The sequence below is a fragment of the Carassius carassius genome, chromosome 33 (assembly GCF_963082965.1).
Source record: "Carassius carassius chromosome 33, fCarCar2.1, whole genome shotgun sequence".
Lineage (NCBI taxonomy): Eukaryota > Metazoa > Chordata > Actinopteri > Cypriniformes > Cyprinidae > Carassius > Carassius carassius.
This window is the reverse complement of record NC_081787.1, coordinates 25723689-25749260: the sequence shown is the minus strand read 5'-3', so window position 1 is coordinate 25749260 and position 25572 is coordinate 25723689.

The window sequence follows — 25572 nt, the reverse complement described above, 5'->3', positions numbered from 1 at the left end:
AGCAGCTTTCTCACATTGAGAGAGCAGCTTTTGAGCAGATTTGGGTTAGTTTTAACTTCATTTGAAAAAAATCACTATTTCATCATTTTTGGTCTCAGAAACCTGAAAACTGACAATCTTGAGCATTGAAGCTCTAAAATAAGTTTTTGTGCATATAACTTCTAACACATTAAAAACTGTCTTACAGCATTGCAAACACATTGTATTTCATAACACATAAGCATCTTTCAGTTTGTTAATATTTGCACTGAACATTGAATGAAGCAGCTTTCTCACATTGAGAGAGCACCTTTGGAGCAGATTTGGGCTTGTTTTAACTTCATTTGAACAGAAGCACTATTTCAACATTATTGGTCTCAGAAACCTGTAAACTGACAATCTTGAGCATTGAAGCTCTAACATAGGTTTTTGGGCATATAACTTCTAACACATTAAAAACTGTCTTACAGCATTGCAAAAAAACATTGTATTTCATAAGACATAAGCATCTTTCAGTTTGGCAAGATTTGCACTGAACATTGAATGAAGCAGCTTTCTCAAATTGAGAGAGCAGCTTTTGAGCAGATTTGGGCTTGTTTTAACTTCATTTGAACAGAAGCACTATTTCAACATTATTGGTCTCAGAAAACTGTAAACTGACAATCTAGAGCATTGAAGCTCTCATAAGTTTTTGTGCATATAACTTCTAACACATTAAAAACTGGCTTACAGCATTGCAAAAAACATTGTATTTCATAAGACATAAGCATCTTTCAGTTTGGCAAGATTTGCACTGAACATTGAATGAAGCAGCTATCTCACATTGAGAGAGCATCTTTTGAGCAGATTTGGGCTAGTTTTAACTTCATTTGAAAAAAATCACTATTTCATCATTTTTGGTCTCAGAAACCTGTAGACTGAAAATCTAGAGCATTGAAGATCTAACATAAGTTTTTGTGCATATAACTTCTAACACATTAAAAACTGTCTTACAGCATTGCAAAAAACATTGTATTTCATATGACATAAGCATCTTTCAGTTTGGCAAGTTTTGCACTAAACATTGAATGAAGCAGGTTTCTCACATTGAGACAGCAGCTTTTGAGCAGATTTGGGCTAGTTTTACCTTCATTTGAACAAAAGCACTATTCAACATTATTGGTCTCAGAAACCTGTATACTGAAATTCTAGAGCATTGAAGCTCTAACATAAGTTTTTGTGCATATAACTTCTAAACACATTAAAAACTGTCTTACAGCATTGCAAAATCATTGTATTTCATGACACATAAGCATCTTTCAGTTTGGCAAGTTTTGCACTAAACATTGAATGAAGCAGCTTTCTCACATTGAGAGAGCAGCTTTTGAGCAGATTTGGGTTAGTTTTAACTTCATTTGAAAAAAATCACTATTTCATCATTTTTGGTCTCAGAAATCTGAAAACTGACAATCTTGAGCATTGAAGCTCTAAAATAAGTTTTTGTGCATATAACTTCTAACACATTAAAAACTGTCTTACAGCATTGCAAACATCATTGTATTTCATGACACATAAGCATCTTTCAGTTTGGCAAGTTTTGCACTAAACATTGAATGAAGCAGCTTTCTCACATTGAGAGAGCAGCTTTTGAGCAGATTTGGGTTAGTTTTAACTTCATTTGAAAAAAATCACTATTTCATCATTTTTGGTCTCAGAAACCTGAAAACTGACAATCTTGAGCATTGAAGCTCTAAAATAAGTTTTTGTGCATATAACTTCTAACACATTAAAAACTGTCTTACAGCATTGCAAACACATTGTATTTCATAACACATAAGCATCTTTCAGTTTGTTAATATTTGCACTGAACATTGAATGAAGCAGCTTTCTCACATTGAGAGAGCACCTTTGGAGCAGATTTGGGCTTGTTTTAACTTCATTTGAACAGAAGCACTATTTCAACATTATTGGTCTCAGAAACCTGTAAACTGACAATCTTGAGCATTGAAGCTCTAACATAGGTTTTTGGGCATATAACTTCTAACACATTAAAAACTGTCTTACAGCATTGCAAAAAAACATTGTATTTCATAAGACATAAGCATCTTTCAGTTTGGCAAGATTTGCACTGAACATTGAATGAAGCAGCTTTCTCAAATTGAGAGAGCAGCTTTTGAGCAGATTTGGGCTTGTTTTAACTTCATTTGAACAGAAGCACTATTTCAACATTATTGGTCTCAGAAAACTGTAAACTGACAATCTAGAGCATTGAAGCTCTCATAAGTTTTTGTGCATATAACTTCTAACACATTAAAAACTGGCTTACAGCATTGCAAAAAACATTGTATTTCATAAGACATAAGCATCTTTCAGTTTGGCAAGATTTGCACTGAACATTGAATGAAGCAGCTTTCTCACATTGAGAGAGCATCTTTTGAGCAGATTTGGGCTAGTTTTAACTTCATTTGAAAAAAATCACTATTTCATCATTTTTGGTCTCAGAAACCAGAAAACTGACAATCTTGAGCATTGAAGCTCTTAAAATAAGTTTTTGTGCATATAACTTCTAACACATTAAAAACTGTCTTACAGCATTGCAAACACATTGTATTTCATAACACATAAGCATCTTTCAGTTTGTTAATATTTGCACTGAACATTGAATGAAGCAGCTTTCTCACATTGAGAGAGCACCTTTGGAGCAGATTTGGGCTTGTTTTAACTTCATTTGAACACAAGCACTATTTCAACATTATTGGTCTCAGAAACCTGTAAACTGACAATCTTGAGCATTGAAGCTCTAACATAGGTTTTTGTGCATATAACTTCTAACACATTAAAAGCTGTCTTACAGCATTGCAAGCATATTGTATTCCATAACACATAAGCATCTTTCAGTTTGTTAAGATTTGCACTGAACATTGAATGAAGCAGCTTTCTCACATTGAGAGAGCAGCTTTTTAGCAGATTTGGGCTTGTTTTAACTTCATTTGAACAGAAGCACTATTTCAACATTATTGGTCTCAGAAACCTGTAAACTGACAATCTTGAGCATTGAAGCTCTAACATAGGTTTTTGGGCATATAACTTCTAACACATTAAAAACTGTCTTACAGCATTGCAAAAAAACATTGTATTTCATAAGACATAAGCATCTTTCAGTTTGGCAAGATTTGCACTGAACATTGAATGAAGCAGCATTCTCAAATTGAGAGAGCAGCTTTTGAGCAGATTTGGGCTTGTTTTAACTTCATTTGAACAGAAGCACTATTTCAACATTATTGGTCTCAGAAAACTGTAAACTGACAATCTAGAGCATTGAAGCTCTCATAAGTTTTTGTGCATATAACTTCTAACACATTAAAAACTGGCTTACAGCATTGCAAAAAACATTGTATTTCATAAGACATAAGCATCTTTCAGTTTGGCAAGATTTGCACTGAACATTGAATGAAGCAGCTTTCTCACATTGAGAGAGCAGCTTTGGAGCAGATTTGGGCTTGTTTTAACTTCATTTGAACACAAGCACTATTTCAACATTATTGGTCTCAGAAACCTGTAAACTGACAATCTTGAGCATTGAAGCTCTAACATAGGTTTTAGTGCATATAACTTCTAACACATTAAAAGCTGTCTTACAGCATTGCAAGCATATTGTATTCCATAACACATAAGCATCTTTCAGTTTGTTAAGATTTGCACTGAACATTGAATGAAGCAGCTTTCTCACATTGAGAGAGCAGCTTTTTAGCAGATTTGGGCTTGTTTTAACTTCATTTGAACAGAAGCACTATTTCAACATTATTGGTCTCAGAAACCTGTAAATTGACAATCTAGAGCATTGAAGCTCTAACATAAGTTTTTGTGCATATAACTTCTAACACATTAAAAACTGTCTTACAGCATTGCAAAAACATTGTATTTCATAAGACATAAGCATCTTTCAGTTTGGCAAGATTTGCACTGAACATTGAATGAAGCAGCTTTCTCACATTGAGAGAGCATCTTTTGAGCAGATTTGGGCTAGTTTTACCTTCATTTGAAAAAAATCACTATTTCATCATTTTTGGTCTCAGAAACCTGAAAACTGACAATCTTGAGCATTGAAGCTTTAAAATAAGTTTTTGTGCATATAACTTCTAACACATTAAAAACTGTCTTACAGCATTGCAAACACATTGTATTTCATAACACATAAGCATCTTTCAGTTTGTTAATATTTGCACTGAACATTGAATGAAGCAGCTTTCTCACATTGAGAGAGCACCTTTGGAGCAGATTTGGGCTTGTTTTAACTTCATTTGAACACAAGCACTATTTCAACATTATTGGTCTCAGAAACCTGTAAACTGACAATCTTGAGCATTGAAGCTCTAACATAGGTTTTTGTGCATATAACTTCTAACACATTAAAAACTGTCTTTACAGCATTGCAAAAAAACATTGTATTTCATAAGACATAAGCATCTTTCAGTTTGGCAAGATTTGCACTGAACATTGAATGAAGCAGCTTTCTCACATTGAGAGAGCAGCTTTTGAGCAGATTTGGGCTAGATTTCACTTCATTTGAACAAAAGCACTATTTCAACATTAGTGGTCTCAGAAACCTGAAAACTGACAATCTTGAGGATTTAAGCTCTAACATAAGTTTTTGTGCATATCACTTCTAACACATTAAAAACTGTCTTACAGCATTGCAAAATCATTGTATTTCATGACACATAAGCATCTTTCAGTTTGGCAAGTTTTGCACTAAACATTGAATGAAGCAGCTTTCTCACATTGAGAGAGCAGCTTTTGAGCAGATTTGGGCTTGTTTTAACTTCATTTGAACAGAAGCACTATTTCAACATTATTGGTCTCAGAAACCTGTATACTGAAATTCTAGAGCATTGAAGCTCTAACATAAGTTTTTGTGCATATAACTTCTAACACATTAAAAACGGTCTTACAGCATTGCAAAAACATTGTATTTCATAACACATTAGCATTTTTCAGTTTGTTAAGATTTGCACTGAACATTAAATCAAACAGCTTTCTCACATTGAGAGAGCAGCTTTTGAGCAGATTTGGGCTTGTTTTAACTTCATTTGAACAGAAGCACTATTTCAACATTATTGGTCTCAGTAAACTGTAAACTGACAATCTAGAGCATTGAAGCTCTCATAAGTTTTTGTGCATATAACTTCTAACACATTAAAAACTGGCTTACAGCATTGCAAAAAACATTGTATTTCATAAGACATAAGCATCTTTCAGTTTGGCAAGTTTTGCACTGAACATTGAATGAAGCAGCTTTCTCACATTGAGAGAGCATCTTTTGAGCAGATTTGGGCTAGTTTTAACTTCATTTGAACACAAGCACTATTTCAACATTATTGGTCTCAGAAACCTGTAAACTGACAATCTTGAGCATTGAAGCTCTAACATAGGTTTTTGTGCATATAACTTCTAACACATTAAAAACTGTCTTACAGCATTGCAAAAAACATTGTATTTCATATGACATAAGCATCTTTCAGTTTGGCAAGTTTTGCACTAAACATTGTGAATGAAGCAGGTTTCTCACATTGAGACAGCAGCTTTTGAGCAGATTTGGGCTAGTTTTAACTTCATTTGAACAAAAGCAATATTCAACATTATTGGTCTCAGAAACCTGTATACTGAAATTCTAGAGCATTGAAGCTCTAACATAAGTTTTTGTGCATATCACTTCTAACACATTAAAAACTGTCTTACAGCATTGCAAAATCATTGTATTTCATGACACATAAGCATCTTTCAGTTTGGCAAGTTTTGCACTAAACATTGAATGAAGCAGCTTTCTCACATTGAGAGAGCAGCTTTTGAGCAGATTTGGGCTTGTTTTAACTTCATTTGAACAGAAGCACTATTTCAACATTATTGGTCTCAGAAAACTGTAAACTGACAATCTAGAGCTATGAAGCTCTAACATAAGTATTTGTGCATATAACTTCTAACACATTAAAAACTGTCTTTACAGCATTGCAAAAAAACATTGTATTTCATAAGACATAAGCATCTTTCAGTTTGGCAAGATTTGCACTGAACATTGAATGAAGCAGCTTTCTCACATTGAGAGAGCAGCTTTTGAGCAGATTTGGGCTAGATTTCACTTCATTTGAACAGAAGCACTATTTCAACATTATTGGTCTCAGAAAACTGTAAACTGACAATCTAGAGCTATGAAGCTCTAAAATAAGTTTTTGTGCATATAACTTCTAACACATTAAAAACTGTCTTACAGCATTGCAAAATCATTGTATTTCATAAGACATAAGCATCTTTCAGTTTGGCAAGATTTGCACTGAACATTGAATGAAGCAGCTTTCTCACATTGAGAGAGCAGCTTTTGAGCAGATTTGGGCTAGATTTCACTTCATTTGAACAGAAGCACTATTTCAACATTAGTGGTCTCAGAAGCCTGAAAACTGACAATCTTGAGGATTGAAGCTCTAACATACGTTTTTGTGCATATCACTTCTAACACATTAAAAACTGTCTTACAGCATTGCAAAATCATTGTATTTCATTACACATAAGCATCTTTCAGTTTGGCAAGTTTTGCACTAAACATTGAATGAAGCAGCTTTCTCACATTGGAGCAGCTTTTGAGCAGATTGGGCTAGTTTTAACTTCATTTGAAAAAAATCACTTATTCATCATTTTAGGTCTCAGAAACCTGAAAACTGACACTCTTGAGCATTGAAGCTCTAAAATAAGTTTTTGTGCATATAACTTCTAACACATTAAAACTGTCTTACAGCATTGCAAACACATTGTATTTCATAACACATAAGCATCTTTCAGTTTGTTAAGATTTGCACTGAACATTGAATGAAGCAGCTTTCTCACATTGAGAGAGCACCTTTGGAGCAGATTTGGGCTTGTTTTAACTTCATTTGAACACAAGCACTATTTCAACATTATTGGTCTCAGAAACCTGTAAACTGACAATCTTGAGCATTGAAGCTCTAACATAGGTTTTTGTGCATATAACTTCTAACACATTAAAAGCTGTCTTACAGCATTGCAAAATCATTGTATTTCATGACACATAAGCATCTTTCAGTTTGGCAAGTTTTGCACTAAACATTGAATGAAGCAGCTTTCTCACATTGAGAGAGCAGCTTTTGAGCAGATTTGGGCTAGTTTTAACTTCATTTGAACAAAATCACTATTTCATCATTTTTGGTCTCAGAAACCTGAAAACTGACAATCTTGAGCATTGAAGCTCTAAAATAAGTTTTTGTGCATATAACTTCTAACACATTAAAAACTGTCTTACAGCATTGCAAACACATTGTATTTCATAACACATAAGCATCTTTCAGTTTGTTAATATTTGCACTGAACATTGAATGAAGCAGCTTTCTCACATTGAGAGAGCACCTTTTGAGCAGATTTGGGCTTGTTTTAACTTCATTTGAACAGAAGCACTATTTCAACATTATTGGTCTCAGAAACCTGTAAACTGACAATCTTGAGCATTGAAGCTCTAACATAAGTTTTTGTGCATATCACTTCTAACACATTAAAAACTGTCTTACAGCATTGCAAAATCATTGTATTTCATAAGACATAAGCATCTTTCAGTTTGGAAAGATTTACACTGAACATTGAATGAAGCAGCTTTCTCACATTGAGAGAGCAGCTTTTGAGCAGATTTGGGTTTGTTTTAACTTCATTTGAACAGAGGCACTATTTCAACATTATTGGTCTCAGAAACCTGTAGACTGAAAATCTAGAGCATTGAAGATCTAACATAAGTTTTTGTGCATATAACTTCTAACACATTAAAAACTGTCTTACAGCATTGCAAAAAACATTGTATTTCATATGACATAAGCATCTTTCAGTTTGGCAAGTTTTGCACTAAACATTGAATGAAGCAGGTTTCTCACATTGAGACAGCAGCTTTTGAGCAGATTTGGGCTAGTTTTAACTTCATTTGAACAAAAGCACTATTCAACATTATTGGTCTCAGAAACCTGTATACTGAAATTCTAGAGCATTGAAGCTCTAACATAAGTTTTTGTGCATATCACTTCTAACACATTAAAAACTGTCTTACAGCATTGCAAAATCATTGTATTTCATGACACATAAGCATCTTTCAGTTTGGCAAGTTTTGCACTAAACATTGAATGAAGCAGCTTTCTCACATTGAGAGAGCAGCTTTTGAGCAGATTTGGGCTTGTTTTAACTTCATTTGAACAGAAGCACTATTTCAACATTATTGGTCTCAGAAAACTGTAAACTGACAATCTAGAGCTATGAAGCTCTAAAATAAGTTTTTGTGCATATAACTTCTAACACATTAAAAACTGTCTTACAGCATTGCAAAATCATTGTATTTCATAAGACATAAGCATCTTTCAGTTTGGCAAGATTTGCACTGAACATTGAATGAAGCAGCTTTCTCACATTGAGAGAGCAGCTTTTGAGCAGATTTGGGCTAGATTTCACTTCATTTGAACAGAAGCACTATTTCAACATTAGTGGTCTCAGAAACCTGAAAACTGACAATCTTGAGGATTGAAGCTTTAACATACGTTTTTGTGCATATCACTTCTAACACATTAAAAACTGTCTTACAGCATTGCAAAATCATTGTATTTCATTACACATAAGCATCTTTCAGTTTGGCAAGTTTTGCACTAAACATTGAATGAAGCAGCTTTCTCACATTGAGAGAGCAGCTTTTGAGCAGATTGGGCTAGTTTTAACTTCATTTGAAAAAAATCACTTATTCATCATTTTAGGTCTCAGAAACCTAAAAACTGACACTCTTGAGCATTGAAGCTCTAAAATAAGTTTTTGTGCATATAACTTCTAACACATTAAAACTGTCTTACAGCATTACAAACACATTGTATTTCATAACACATAAGCATCTTTCAGTTTGTTAAGATTTGCACTGAACATTGAATGAAGCAGCTTTCTCACATTGAGAGAGCAGCTTTATAGCAGATTTGGGCTTGTTTTAACTTCATTTGAACAGAAGCACTATTTCAACATTATTGGTCTCAGAAACCTGTAAATTGACAATCTAGAGCATTGAAGCTCTAACATAAGTTTTTGTGCATATAACTTCTAAACACATTAAAAACTGTCTTACAGCATTGCAAACACATTTTATTTCATAAGACATAAGCATCTTTCAGTTTGGCAAGATTTGCACTGAACATTGAATGAAGCAGCTTTCTCACATTGAGAGAGCATCTTTTGAGCAGATTTGGGCTAGTTTTACCTTCATTTGAAAAAAATCACTATTTCATCATTTTTGGTCTCAGAAACCTGAAAACTGACAATCTTGAGCATTGAAGCTTTAAAATAAGTTTTTGTGCATATAACTTCTAACACATTAAAAACTGTCTTACAGCATTGCAAACACATTGTATTTCATAACACATAAGCATCTTTCAGTTTGTTAATATTTGCACTGAACATTGAATGAAGCAGCTTTCTCACATTGAGAGAGCACCTTTGGAGCAGATTTGGGCTTGTTTTAACTTCATTTGAACACAAGCACTATTTCAACATTATTGGTCTCAGAAACCTGTAAACTGACAATCTTGAGCATTGAAGCTCTAACATAGGTTTTTGTGCATATAACTTCTAACACATTAAAAGCTGTCTTACAGCATTGCAAACATATTGTATTCCATAACACATAAGCATCTTTCAGTTTGTTAAGATTTGCACTGAACATTGAATGAAGCAGCTTTCTCACATTGAGAGAGCAGCTTTTTAGCAGATTTGGGCTAGATTTCACTTCATTTGAACAAAAGCACTATTTCAACATTAGTGGTCTCAGAAACCTGAAAACTGACAATCTTGAGGATTTAAGCTCTAACATAAGTTTTTGTGCATATCACTTCTAACACATTAAAAACTGTCTTACAGCATTGCAAAATCATTGTATTTCATGACACATAAGCATCTTTCAGTTTGGCAAGTTTTGCACTAAACATTGAATGAAGCAGCTTTCTCACATTGAGAGAGCAGCTGTTGAGCAGATTTGGGCTTGTTTTAACTTCATTTGAACAGAAGCACTATTTCAACATTATTGGTCTCAGAAACCTGAAAACTGAATATCTAGAGCATTGAAGATCTAACATAAGTTTTTGTGCATATAACTTCTAACACATTAAAAACTGTCTTACAGCATTGCAAAAAACATTGTATTTCATATGACATAAGCATCTTTCAGTTTGGCAAGTTTTACACTAAACATTGAATGAAGCAGGTTTCTCACATTGAGAGAGCAGCTTTTGAGCAGATTTGGGCTAGTTTTAACTTCATTTGAACAAAAGCACTATTTCAACATTATTGGTCTCAGAAACCTGTATACTGAAATTCTAGAGCATTGAAGCTCTAACATAAGTTTTTGTGCATATAACTTCTAACACATTAAAAACGGTCTTACAGCATTGCAAAAACATTGTATTTCATAACACATTAGCATCTTTCAGTTTGTTAAGATTTGCACTGAACATTAAATCAAACAGCTTTCTCACATTGAGAGAGCAGCTTTTGAGCAGATTTGGGCTTGTTTTAACTTCATTTGAACAGAAGCACTATTTCAACATTATTGGTCTCAGTAAACTGTAAACTGACAATCTAGAGCATTGAAGCTCTCATAAGTTTTTGTGCATATAACTTCTAACACATTAAAAACTGGCTTACAGCATTGCAAAAAACATTGTATTTCATAAGACATAAGCATCTTTCAGTTTGGCAAGATTTGCACTGAACATTGAATGAAGCAGCTTTCTCACATTGAGAGAGCATCTTTTGAGCAGATTTGGGCTAGTTTTAACTTCATTTGAACACAAGCACTATTTCAACATTATTGGTCTCAGAAACCTGTAAACTGACAATCTTGAGCATTGAAGCTCTAACATAGGTTTTTGTGCATATAACTTCTAACACATTAAAAGCTGTCTTACAGCATTGCAAACATATTGTATTCCATAACACATAAGCATCTTTCAGTTTGTTAAGATTTGCACTGAACATTGAATGAAGCAGCTTTCTCACATTGAGAGAGCAGCTTTTTAGCAGATTTGGGCTTGTTTTAACTTCATTTGTACAGAAGCACTATTTCAACATTTTTGGTCTCAGAAACCTGAAAACTGACAATCTTGAGCATTGAAGCTCTAAAATAAGTTTTTGTGCATATAACTTCTAACACATTAAAAACTGTCTTACAACATTGCAAACACATTGTATTTCATAACACATAAGCATCTTTCAGTTTGTTAATATTTGCACTGAACATTGAATGAAGCAGCTTTCTCACATTGAGAGAGCACCTTTTGAGCAGATTTGGGCTTGTTTTAACTTCATTTGAACAGAAGCACTATTTCAACATTATTGGTCTCAGAAACCTGTAAACTGAAAATCTAGAGCATTGAAGATCTAACATAAGTTTTTGTGCATATAACTTCTAACACATTAAAAACTGTCTTACAGCATTGCAAAAAACATTGTATTTCATATGACATAAGCATCTTTCAGTTTGGCAAGTTTTGCACTAAACATTGAATGAAGCAGGTTTCTCACATTGAGACAGCAGCTTTTGAGCAGATTTGGGCTAGTTTTAACTTCATTTGAACAAAAGCACTATTCAACATTATTGGTCTCAGAAACCTGTATACTGAAATTCTAGAGCATTGAAGCTCTAACATAAGTTTTTGTGCATATCACTTCTAACACATTAAAAACTGTCTTACAGCATTGCAAAATCATTGTATTTCATGACACATAAGCATCTTTCAGTTTGGCAAGTTTTGCACTAAACATTGAATGAAGCAGCTTTCTCACATTGAGAGAGCAGCTTTTGAGCAGATTTGGGCTTGTTTTAACTTCATTTGAACAGAAGCACTATTTCAACATTATTGGTCTCAGAAAACTGTAAACTGACAATCTAGAGCTATGAAGCTCTAACATAAGTATTTGTGCATATAACTTCTAACACATTAAAAACTGTCTTTACAGCATTGCAAAAAAACATTGTATTTCATAAGACATAAGCATCTTTCAGTTTGGCAAGATTTGCACTGAACATTGAATGAAGCAGCTTTCTCACATTGAGAGAGCAGCTTTTGAGCAGATTTGGGCTAGATTTCACTTCATTTGAACAGAAGCACTATTTCAACATTATTGGTCTCAGAAAACTGTAAACTGACAATCTAGAGCTATGAAGCTCTAAAATAAGTTTTTGTGCATATAACTTCTAACACATTAAAAACTGTCTTACAGCATTGCAAAATCATTGTATTTCATAAGACATAAGCATCTTTCAGTTTGGCAAGATTTGCACTGAACATTGAATGAAGCAGCTTTCTCACATTGAGAGAGCAGCTTTTGAGCAGATTTGGGCTAGATTTCACTTCATTTGAACAGAAGCACTATTTCAACATTAGTGGTCTCAGAAACCTGAAAACTGACAATCTTGAGGATTGAAGCTCTAACATACGTTTTTGTGCATATCACTTCTAACACATTAAAAACTGTCTTACAGCATTGCAAAATCATTGTATTTCATTACACATAAGCATCTTTCAGTTTGGCAAGTTTTGCACTAAACATTGAATGAAGCAGCTTTCTCACATTGGAGCAGCTTTTGAGCAGATTGGGCTAGTTTTAACTTCATTTGAAAAAAATCACTTATTCATCATTTTAGGTCTCAGAAACCTGAAAACTGACACTCTTGAGCATTGAAGCTCTAAAATACGTTTTTGTGCATATAACTTCTAACACATTAAAACTGTCTTACAGCATTGCAAACACATTGTATTTCATAACACATAAGCATCTTTCAGTTTGTTAAGATTTGCACTGAACATTGAATGAAGCAGCTTTCTCACATTGAGAGAGCACCTTTGGAGCAGATTTGGGCTTGTTTTAACTTCATTTGAACACAAGCACTATTTCAACATTATTGGTCTCAGAAACCTGTAAACTGACAATCTTGAGCATTGAAGCTCTAACATAGGTTTCTGTGCATATAACTTCTAACACATTAAAAGCTGTCTTACAGCATTGCAAAATCATTGTATTTCATGACACATAAGCATCTTTCAGTTTGGCAAGTTTTGCACTAAACATTGAATGAAGCAGCTTTCTCACATTGAGAGAGCAGCTTTTGAGCAGATTTGGGCTAGTTTTAACTTCATTTGAACAAAATCACTATTTCATCATTTTTGGTCTCAGAAACCTGAAAACTGACAATCTTGAGCATTGAAGCTCTAAAATAAGTTTTTGTGCATATAACTTCTAACACATTAAAAACTGTCTTACAGCATTGCAAACACATTGTATTTCATAACACATAAGCATCTTTCAGTTTGTTAATATTTGCACTGAACATTAAATCAAACAGCTTTCTCACATTGAGAGAGCAGCTTTTGAGCAGATTTGGGCTTGTTTTAACTTCATTTGAACAGAAGCACTATTTCAACATTATTGGTCTCAGTAAACTGTAAACTGACAATCTAGAGCATTGAAGCTCTCATAAGTTTTTGTGCATATAACTTCTAACACATTAAAAACTGGCTTACAGCATTGCAAAAAACATTGTATTTCATAAGACATAAGCATCTTTCAGTTTGGCAAGATTTGCACTGAACATTGAATGAAGCAGCTTTCTCACATTGAGAGAGCATCTTTTGAGCAGATTTGGGCTAGTTTTAACTTCATTTGAACACAAGCACTATTTCAACATTATTGGTCTCAGAAACCTGTAAACTGACAATCTTGAGCATTGAAGCTCTAACATAGGTTTTTGTGCATATAACTTCTAACACATTAAAAGCTGTCTTACAGCATTGCAAACATATTGTATTCCATAACACATAAGCATCTTTCAGTTTGTTAAGATTTGCACTGAACATTGAATGAAGCAGCTTTCTCACATTGAGAGAGCAGCTTTTTAGCAGATTTGGGCTTGTTTTAACTTCATTTGTACAGAAGCACTATTTCAACATTAGTGGTCTCAGAAACCTGAAAACTGACAATCTTGAGGATTGAAGCTCTAACATAAGTTTTTGTGCATATCACTTCTAACACATTAAAAACTGTCTTACAGCATTGCAAAATCATTGTATTTCATGACACATAAGCATCTTTCAGTTTGGCAAGTTTTGCCCTAAACATTGAATGAAGCAGCTTTCTCACATTGAGAGAGCAGCTTTTGAGCAGATTTGGGCTAGTTTTAACTTCATTTTAACAAAATCACTATTTCATCATTTTTGGTCTCAGAAACCTGAAAACTGACAATCTTGAGCATTGAAGCTCTAAAATAAGTTTTTGTGCATATAACTTCTAACACATTAAAAACTGTCTTACAGCATTGCAAACACATTGTATTTCATAACACATAAGCATCTTTCAGTTTGTTAATATTTGCACTGAACATTGAATGAAGCAGCTTTCTCACATTGAGAGAGCACCTTTTGAGCAGATTTGGGCTTGTTTTAACTTCATTTGAACAGAAGCACTATTTCAACATTATTGGTCTCAGAAACCTGTAAACTGACAATCTTGAGCATTGAAGCTCTAACATAGGTTTTTGTGCATATAACTTCTAACACATTAAAAGCTGTCTTACAGCATTGCAAGCATATTGTATTCCATAACACATAAGCATCTTTCAGTTTGTTAAGATTTACACTGAACATTGAATGAAGCAGCTTTCTCACATTGAGACAGCAGCTTTTGAGCAGATTTGGGTTTGTTTTAACTTCATTTGAACAGAGGCACTATTTCAACATTATTGGTCTCAGAAACCTGTAGACTGAAAATCTAGAGCATTGAAGATCTAACATAAGTTTTTGTGCATATAACTTCTAACACATTAAAAACTGTCTTACAGCATTGCAAAAAACATTGTATTTCATATGACATAAGCATCTTTCAGTTTGGCAAGTTTTGCACTAAACATTGAATGAAGCAGGTTTCTCACATTGAGACAGCAGCTTTTGAGCAGATTTGGGCTAGTTTTAACTTCATTTGAACAAAATCACTATTTCATCATTTTTGGTCTCAGAAACCTGAAAACTGACAATCTTGAGCATTGAAGCTCTAAAATAAGTTTTTGTGCATATAACTTCTAACACATTAAAAACGGTCTTACAGCATTGCAAAAACATTGTATTTCATAACACATTAGCATCTTTCAGTTTGTTAAGATTTGCACTGAACATTAAATCAAACAGCTTTTTCACATTGAGAGAGCAGCTTTTGAGCAGATTTGGGCTTGTTTTAACTTCATTTGAACAGAAGCACTATTTCAACATTATTGGTCTCAGTAAACTGTAAACTGACAATCTAGAGCATTGAAGCTCTCATAAGTTTTTGTGCATATAACTTCTAACACATTAAAAACTGGCTTACAGCATTGCAAAAAACATTGTATTTCATAAGACATAAGCATCTTTCAGTTTGGCAAGATTTGCACTGAACATTGAATGAAGCAGCTTTCTCACATTGAGAGAGCATCTTTTGAGCAGATTTGGGCTAGTTTTAACTTCATTTGAACACAAGCACTATTTCAACATTATTGGTCTCAGAAACCTGTAAACTGACAATCTTGAGCATTGAAGCTCTAACATAGGTTTTTGTGCATATAACTTCTAACACATTAAAAGCTGTCTTACAGCATTGCAAACATATTGTATTCCATAACACATAAGCATCTTTCAGTTTGTTAAGATTTGCACTGAACATTGAATGAAGCAGCTTTCTCACATTGAGAGAGCAGCTTTTTAGCAGATTTGGGCTTGTTTTAACTTCATTTGTACAGAAGCACTATTTCAACATTAGTGGTCTCAGAAACCTGAAAACTGACAATCTTGAGGATTGAAGCTCTAACATAAGTTTTTGTGCATATCACTTCTAACACATTAAAAACTGTCTTACAGCATTGCAAAATCATTGTATTTCATGACACATAAGCATCTTTCAGTTTGGCAAGTTTTGCACTAAACATTGAATGAAGCAGCTTTCTCACATTGAGAGAGCAGCTTTTGAGCAGATTTGGGCTAGTTTTAACTTCATTTTAACAAAATCACTATTTCATCATTTTTGGTCTCAGAAACCTGAAAACTGACAATCTTGAGCATTGAAGCTCTAAAATAAGTTTTTGTGCATATAACTTCTAACACATTAAAAACTGTCTTACAGCATTGCAAACACATTGTATTTCATAACACATAAGCATCTTTCAGTTTGTTAATATTTGCACTGAACATTGAATGAAGCAGCTTTCTCACATTGAGAGAGCACCTTTTGAGCAGATTTGGGCTTGTTTTAACTTCATTTGAACAGAAGCACTATTTCAACATTATTGGTCTCAGAAACCTGTAAACTGACAATCTTGAGCATTGAAGCTCTAACATAAGTTTTTGTGCATATAACTTCTAACACAATTAAAAACTGTCTTACAGCATTGCAAAAAAACATTGTATTTCATAAGACATACGCATCTTTCAGTTTGGAAAGATTTACACTGAACATTGAATGAAGCAGCTTTCTCACATTGAGACAGCAGCTTTTGAGCAGATTTGGGTTTGTTTTAACTTCATTTGAACAGAGGCACTATTTCAACATTATTGGTCTCAGAAACCTGTAGACTGAAAATCTAGAGCATTGAAGATCTAACATAAGTTTTTGTGCATATAACTTCTAACACATTAAAAACTGTCTTACAGCATTGCAAAAAACATTGTATTTCATATGACATAAGCATCTTTCAGTTTGGCAAGTTTTGCACTAAACATTGAATGAAGCAGGTTTCTCACATTGAGACAGCAGCTTTTGAGCAGATTTGGGCTAGTTTTAACTTCATTTGAACAAAAGCACTATTCAACATTATTGGTCTCAGAAACCTGTATACTGAAATTCTAGAGCATTGAAGCTCTAACATAAGTTTTTGTGCATATCACTTCTAACACATTAAAAACTGTCTTACAGCATTGCAAAATCATTGTATTTCATGACACATAAGCATCTTTCAGTTTGGCAAGTTTTGCACTAAACATTGAATGAAGCAGCTTTCTCACATTGAGAGAGCAGCTTTTGAGCAGATTTGGGCTTGTTTTAACTTCATTTGAACAGAAGCACTATTTCAACATTATTGGTCTCAGAAAACTGTAAACTGACAATCTAGAGCTATGAAGCTCTAACATAAGTATTTGTGCATATAACTTCTAACACATTAAAAACTGTCTTTACAGCATTGCAAAAAAACATTGTATTTCATAAGACATAAGCATCTTTCAGTTTGGCAAGATTTGCACTGAACATTGAATGAAGCAGCTTTCTCACATTGAGAGAGCAGCTTTTGAGCAGATTTGGGCTAGATTTCACTTCATTTGAACAGAAGCACTATTTCAACATTATTGGTCTCAGAAAACTGTAAACTGACAATCTAGAGCTTTGAAGCTCTAAAATAAGTTTTTGTGCATATAACTTCTAACACATTAAAAACTGTCTTACAGCATTGCAAAATCATTGTATTTCATAAGACATAAGCATCTTTCAGTTTGGCAAGATTTGCACTGAACATTGAATGAAGCAGCTTTCTCACATTGAGAGAGCAGCTTTTGAGCAGATTTGGGCTAGATTTCACTTCATTTGAACAGAAGCACTATTTCAACATTAGTGGTCTCAGAAACCTGAAAACTGACAATCTTGAGGATTGAAGCTCTAACATACGTTTTTGTGCATATCACTTCTAACACATTAAAAACTGTCTTACAGCATTGCAAAATCATTGTATTTCATTACACATAAGCATCTTTCAGTTTGGCAAGTTTTGCACTAAACATTGAATGAAGCAGCTTTCTCACATTGGAGCAGCTTTTGAGCAGATTGGGCTAGTTTTAACTTCATTTGAAAAAAATCACTTATTCATCATTTTAGGTCTCAGAAACCTGAAAACTGACACTCTTGAGCATTGAAGCTCTAAAATAAGTTTTTGTGCATATAACTTCTAACACATTAAAACTGTCTTACAGCATTGCAAACACATTGTATTTCATAACACATAAGCATCTTTCAGTTTGTTAAGATTTGCACTGAACATTGAATGAAGCAGCTTTCTCACATTGAGAGAGCACCTTTGGAGCAGATTTGGGCTTGTTTTAACTTCATTTGAACACAAGCACTATTTCAACATTATTGGTCTCAGAAACCTGTAAACTGACAATCTTGAGCATTGAAGCTCTAACATAGGTTTTTGTGCATATAACTTCTAACACATTAAAAGCTGTCTTACAGCATTGCAAAATCATTGTATTTCATGACACATAAGCATCTTTCAGTTTGGCAAGTTTTGCACTAAACATTGAATTAAGCAGCTTTCTCACATTGAGAGAGCAGCTTTTGAGCAGATTTGGGCTAGTTTTAACTTCATTTGAACAAAATCACTATTTCATCATTTTTGGTCTCAGAAACCTGAAAACTGACAATCTTGAGCATTGAAGCTCTAAAATAAGTTTTTGTGCATATAACTTCTAACACATTAAAAACTGTCTTACAGCATTGCAAACACATTGTATTTCATAACACATAAGCATCTTTCAGTTTGTTAATATTTGCACTGAACATTGAATGAAGCAGCTTTCTCACATTGAGAGAGCACCTTTTGAGCAGATTTGGGCTTGTTTTAACTTCATTTGAACAGAAGCACTATTTCAACATTATTGGTCTCAGAAACCTGTAAACTGACAATCTTGAGCATTGAAGCTCTAACATAAGTTTTTGTGCATATCACTTCTAACACATTAAAAACTGTCTTACAGCATTGCAAAATCATTGTATTTCATAAGACATAAGCATCTTTCAGTTTGGAAAGATTTACACTGAACATTGAATGAAGCAGCTTTCTCACATTGAGAGAGCAGCTTTTGAGCAGATTTGGGTTTGTTTTAACTTCATTTGAACAGAGGCACTATTTCAACATTATTGGTCTCAGAAACCTGTAGACTGAAAATCTAGAGCATTGAAGATCTAACATAAGTTTTTGTGCATATAACTTCTAACACATTAAAAACTGTCTTACAGCATTGCAAAAAACATTGTATTTCATATGACATAAGCATCTTTCAGTTTGGCAAGTTTTGCACTAAACATTGAATGAAGCAGGTTTCTCACATTGAGACAGCAGCTTTTGAGCAGATTTGGGCTAGTTTTAACTTCATTTGAACAAAAGCACTATTCAACATTATTGGTCTCAGAAACCTGTATACTGAAATTCTAGAGCATTGAAGCTCTAACATAAGTTTTTGTGCATATCACTTCTAACACATTAAAAACTGTCTTACAGCATTGCAAAATCATTGTATTTCATGACACATAAGCATCTTTCAGTTTGGCAAGTTTTGCACTAAACATTGAATGAAGCAGCTTTCTCACATTGAGAGAGCAGCTTTTGAGCAGATTTGGGCTTGTTTTAACTTCATTTGAACAGAAGCACTATTTCAACATTATTGGTCTCAGAAAACTGTAAACTGACAATCTAGAGCTATGAAGCTCTAAAATAAGTTTTTGTGCATATAACTTCTAACACATTAAAAACTGTCTTACAGCATTGCAAAATCATTGTATTTCATAAGACATAAGCATCTTTCAGTTTGGCAAGATTTGCACTGAACATTGAATGAAGCAGCTTTCTCACATTGAGAGAGCAGCTTTTGAGCAGATTTGGGCTAGATTTCACTTCATTTGAACAGAAGCACTATTTCAACATTAGTGGTCTCAGAAACCTGAAAACTGACAATCTTGAGGATTGAAGCTTTAACATACGTTTTTGTGCATATCACTTCTAACACATTAAAAACTGTCTTACAGCATTGCAAAATCATTGTATTTCATTACACATAAGCATCTTTCAGTTTGGCAAGTTTTGCACTAAACATTGAATGAAGCAGCTTTCTCACATTGAGAGAGCAGCTTTTGAGCAGATTGGGCTAGTTTTAACTTCATTTGAAAAAAATCACTTATTCATCATTTTAGGTCTCAGAAACCTAAAAACTGACACTCTTGAGCATTGAAGCTCTAAAATAAGTTTTTGTGCATATAACTTCTAACACATTAAAACTGTCTTACAGCATTACAAACACATTGTATTTCATAACACATAAGCATCTTTCAGTTTGTTAAGATTTGCACTGAACATTGAATGAAGCAGCTTTCTCACATTGAGAGAGCAGCTTTATAGCAGATTTGGGCTTGTTTTAACTTCATTTGAACAGAAGCACTATTTCAACATTATTGGTCTCAGAAACCTGTAAATTGACAATCTAGAGCATTGAAGCTCTAACATAAGTTTTTGTGCATATAACTTCTAACACATTAAAAACTGTCTTACAGCATTGCAAAAACATTGTATTTCATAAGACATAAGCATCTTTCAGTTTGGCAAGATTTGCACTGAACATTGAATGAAGCAGCTTTCTCACATTGAGAGAGCATCTTTTGAGCAGATTTGGGCTAGTTTTAACTTCATTTAAAAAAAATCACTATTTCATCATTTTTGGTCTCAGAAACCTGAAAACTGACAATCTTGAGCATTGAAGCTTTAAAATAAGTTTTTGTGCATATAACTTCTAACACATTAAAAACTGTCTTACAGCATTGCAAACACATTGTATTTCATAACACATAAGCATCTTTCAGTTTGTTAATATTTGCACTGAACATTGAATGAAGCAGCTTTCTCACATTGAGAGAGCAACTTTGGAGCAGATTTGGGCTTGTTTTAACTTCATTTGAACACAAGCACTATTTCAACATTATTGGTCTCAGAAACCTGTAAACTGACAATCTGGAGCATTGAAGCTCTAACATAAGTTTTTGTGCATATCACTTCTAACACATTAAAAACTGTCTTACAGCATTGCAAAATCATTGTATGTCATAAGACATAAGCATCTTTCAGTTTGGAAAGATTTACACTGAACATTGAATGAAGCAGCTTTCTCACATTGAGAGAGCAGCTTTTGAGCAGATTTGGGTTTGTTTTAACTTCATTTGAACAGAGGCACTATTTCAACATTATTGGTCTCAGAAACCTGTAGACTGAAAATCTAGAGCATTGAAGATCTAACATAAGTTTTTGTGCATATAACTTCTAACACATTAAAAACTGTCTTACAGCATTGCAAAAAACATTGTATTTCATATGACATAAGCATCTTTCAGTTTGGCAAGTTTTGCACTAAACATTGAATGAAGCAGGTTTCTCACATTGAGACAGCAGCTTTTGAGCAGATTTGGGCTAGTTTTAACTTCATTTGAACAAAAGCACTATTCAACATTATTGGTCTCAGAAACCTGTATACTGAAATTCTAGAGCATTGAAGCTCTAACATAAGTTTTTGTGCATATCACTTCTAACACATTAAAAACTGTCTTACAGCATTGCAAAATCATTGTATTTCATGACACATAAGCATCTTTCAGTTTGGCAAGTTTTGCACTAAACATTGAATGAAGCAGCTTTCTCACATTGAGAGAGCAGCTTTTGAGCAGATTTGGGCTTGTTTTAACTTCATTTGAACAGAAGCACTATTTCAACATTATTGGTCTCAGAAAACTGTAAACTGACAATCTAGAGCTATGAAGCTCTAAAATAAGTTTTTGTGCATATAACTTCTAACACATTAAAAACTGTCTTACAGCATTGCAAAATCATTGTATTTCATAAGACATAAGCATCTTTCAGTTTGGCAAGATTTGCACTGAACATTGAATGAAGCAGCTTTCTCACATTGAGAGAGCAGCTTTTGAGCAGATTTGGGCTAGATTTCACTTCATTTGAACAGAAGCACTATTTCAACATTAGTGGTCTCAGAAACCTGAAAACTGACAATCTTGAGGATTGAAGCTTTAACATACGTTTTTGTGCATATCACTTCTAACACATTAAAAACTGTCTTACAGCATTGCAAAATCATTGTATTTCATTACACATAAGCATCTTTCAGTTTGGCAAGTTTTGCACTAAACATTGAATGAAGCAGCTTTCTCACATTGAGAGAGCAGCTTTTGAGCAGATTGGGCTTGTTTTAACTTCATTTGAAAAAAATCACTTATTCATCATTTTAGGTCTCAGAAACCTAAAAACTGACACTCTTGAGCATTGAAGCTCTAAAATAAGTTTTTGTGCATATAACTTCTAACACATTAAAACTGTCTTACAGCATTACAAACACATTGTATTTCATAACACATAAGCATCTTTCAGTTTGTTAAGATTTGCACTGAACATTGAATGAAGCAGCTTTCTCACATTGAGAGAGCAGCTTTATAGCAGATTTGGGCTTGTTTTAACTTCATTTGAACAGAAGCACTATTTCAACATTATTGGTCTCAGAAACCTGTAAATTGACAATCTAGAGCATTGAAGCTCTAACATAAGTTTTTGTGCATATAACTTCTAACACATTAAAAACTGTCTTACAGCATTGCAAAAACATTGTATTTCATAAGACATAAGCATCTTTCAGTTTGGCAAGATTTGCACTGAACATTGAATGAAGCAGCTTTCTCACATTGAGAGAGCATCTTTTGAGCAGATTTGGGCTAGTTTTAACTTCATTTAAAAAAAATCACTATTTCATCATTTTTGGTCTCAGAAACCTGAAAACTGACAATCTTGAGCATTGAAGCTTTAAAATAAGTTTTTGTGCATATAACTTCTAACACATTAAAAACTGTCTTACAGAATTGCAAACACATTGTATTTCATAACACATAAGCATCTTTCAGTTTGTTAATATTTGCACTGAACATTGAATGAAGCAGCTTTCTCACATTGAGAGAGCAACTTTGGAGCAGATTTGGGCTTGTTTTAACTTCATTTGAACACAAGCACTATTTCAACATTATTGGTCTCAGAAACCTGTAAACTGACAATCTGGAGCATTGAAGCTCTAACATAAGTTTTTGTGCATATCACTTCTAACACATTAAAAACTGTCTTACAGCATTGCAAAATCATTGTATGTCATAAGACATAAGCATCTTTCAGTTTGGAAAGATTTACACTGAACATTGAATGAAGCAGCTTTCTCACATTGAGAGAGCAGCTTTTGAGCAGATTTGGGTTTGTTTTAACTTCATTTGAACAGAGGCACTATTTCAACATTATTGGTCTCAGAAACCTGTAGACTGAAAATCTAGAGCATTGAAGATCTAACATAAGTTTTTGTGCATATAACTTCTAACACATTAAAAACTGTCTTACAGCATTGCAAAAAACATTGTATTTCATATGACATAAGCATCTTTCAGTTTGGCAAGTTTTGCACTAAACATTGAATGAAGCAGGTTTCTCACATTGAGACAGCAGCTTTTGAGCAGATTTGGGCTAGTTTTAACTTCATTTGAACAAAAGCACTATTCAACATTATTGGTCTCAGAAACCTGTATACTGAAATTCTAGAGCATTGAAGCTCTAACATAAGTTTTTGTGCATATCACTTCTAACACATTAAAAACTGTCTTACAGCATTGCAAAATCATTGTATTTCATGACACATAAGCATCTTTCAGTTTGGCAAGTTTTGCACTAAACATTGAATGAAGCAGCTTTCTCACATTGAGAGAGCAGCTTTTGAGCAGATTTGGGCTTGTTTTAACTTCATTTGAACAGAAGCACTATTTCAACATTATTGGTCTCAGAAAACTGTAAACTGACAATCTAGAGCTATGAAGCTCTAAAATAAGTTTTTGTGCATATAACTTCTAACACATTAAAAACTGTCTTACAGCATTGCAAAATCATTGTATTTCATAAGACATAAGCATCTTTCAGTTTGGCAAGATTTGCACTGAACATTGAATGAAGCAGCTTTCTCACATTGAGAGAGCAGCTTTTGAGCAGATTTGGGCTAGATTTCACTTCATTTGAACAGAAGCACTATTTCAACATTAGTGGTCTCAGAAACCTGAAAACTGACAATCTTGAGGATTGAAGCTTTAACATACGTTTTTGTGCATATCACTTCTAACACATTAAAAACTGTCTTACAGCATTGCAAAATCATTGTATTTCATTACACATAAGCATCTTTCAGTTTGGCAAGTTTTGCACTAAACATTGAATGAAGCAGCTTTCTCACATTGAGAGAGCAGCTTTTGAGCAGATTGGGCTAGTTTTAACTTCATTTGAAAAAAATCACTTATTCATCATTTTAGGTCTCAGAAACCTAAAAACTGACACTCTTGAGCATTGAAGCTCTAAAATAAGTTTTTGTGCATATAACTTCTAACACATTAAAACTGTCTTACAGCATTACAAACACATTGTATTTCATAACACATAAGCATCTTTCAGTTTGTTAAGATTTGCACTGAACATTGAATGAAGCAGCTTTCTCACATTGAGAGAGCAGCTTTATAGCAGATTTGGGCTTGTTTTAACTTCATTTGAACAGAAGCACTATTTCAACATTATTGGTCTCAGAAACCTGTAAATTGACAATCTAGAGCATTGAAGCTCTAACATAAGTTTTTGTGCATATAACTTCTAAACACATTAAAAACTGTCTTACAGCATTGCAAACACATTTTATTTCATAAGACATAAGCATCTTTCAGTTTGGCAAGATTTGCACTGAACATTGAATGAAGCAGCTTTCTCACATTGAGAGAGCATCTTTTGAGCAGATTTGGGCTAGTTTTACCTTCATTTGAAAAAAATCACTATTTCATCATTTTTGGTCTCAGAAACCTGAAAACTGACAATCTTGAGCATTGAAGCTTTAAAATAAGTTTTTGTGCATATAACTTCTAACACATTAAAAACTGTCTTACAGCATTGCAAACACATTGTATTTCATAACACATAAGCATCTTTCAGTTTGTTAATATTTGCACTGAACATTGAATGAAGCAGCTTTCTCACATTGAGAGAGCACCTTTGGAGCAGATTTGGGCTTGTTTTAACTTCATTTGAACACAAGCACTATTTCAACATTATTGGTCTCAGAAACCTGTAAACTGACAATCTTGAGCATTGAAGCTCTAACATAGGTTTTTGTGCATATAACTTCTAACACATTAAAAGCTGTCTTACAGCATTGCAAACATATTGTATTCCATAACACATAAGCATCTTTCAGTTTGTTAAGATTTGCACTGAACATTGAATGAAGCAGCTTTCTCACATTGAGAGAGCAGCTTTTTAGCAGATTTGGGCTTGTTTTAACTTCATTTGTACAGAAGCACTATTTCAACATTAGTGGTCTCAGAAACCTGAAAACTGACAATCTTGAGCATTGAAGCTCTAACATAGGTTTTTGTGCATATAACTTCTAACACATTAAAAACTGTCTTTACAGCATTGCAAAAAAAACATTGTATTTCATAAGACATAAGCATCTTTCAGTTTGGCAAGATTTGCACTGAACATTGAATGAAGCAGCTTTCTCACATTGAGAGAGCAGCTTTTGAGCAGATTTGGGCTAGATTTCACTTCATTTGAACAAAAGCACTATTTCAACATTAGTGGTCTCAGAAACCTGAAAACTGACAATCTTGAGGATTTAAGCTCTAACATAAGTTTTTGTGCAT